The sequence below is a fragment of the Sphaeroforma arctica genome, assembly GCF_001186125.1.
Source record: "Sphaeroforma arctica JP610 unplaced genomic scaffold supercont1.250, whole genome shotgun sequence".
NCBI classification, from domain to species: Eukaryota; class Ichthyosporea; order Ichthyophonida; genus Sphaeroforma; species Sphaeroforma arctica.
Genome location: NW_014040308.1, coordinates 90,055 through 90,771, shown reverse-complemented (window position 1 = coordinate 90,771; position 717 = coordinate 90,055).

Genomic DNA, 717 nt, shown 5'->3' with positions numbered 1-717 from the left:
CAAATAAATCTGAGAAATTGTGTTGTTTTCCCAATCTCATCTAGTGACTTTCTGGTGTTGTCCACCGTATGCGTTGAATATCCCTGAGCTGCGATGCCGACGGTAACTGACGTTGTACTTGTATAATTTACGTAAAGGCTTGCCACCAGCCTTAGTACCAAATTTGGTGTTCTTGAAAATCAATTGCATCTTCGACAAGTTGTAATTTTGCTTAGTATGAACCCTTTATACTATCGGAATATGTCGTCCTGAAATCCCCAGTCGACTCTGTAGTTATAGGGTTTCTAAGTCACCCACACATTATTCTGTACGTATCATGTCCACGAGCTCATATACAGTGATGGCTGGCTCAGCCCAGGACGGCCAAATATTATGCAGATGTACTGTTCAGTTCGTGTAATTGTTAAGTTCGGAACTTTTAGATTTTGGTTCATGGCACCTGAAAAATATTTCGTGAGCCCCTGTCAATCGCATAGTTCGCATCCGTCCAGACAATAAAATTGCCTTAAGACAAGTCCACCCATTCTACAAAAAAAATCCTGGAATTTTCGAATTAGTAGCTGAATTAGCAAAATAAACTCCTTAGCTTTTTGCACATGTGCCAGCAGCCCTAAGTTGCCGCTCCGCTTGATAACTCCTTCAATATGTTGTCTGGCCTTGTATGACGTAAAAACCGATTGTTAAGTCTCAATCAAATGCCAAAATGGTCTAAAACGT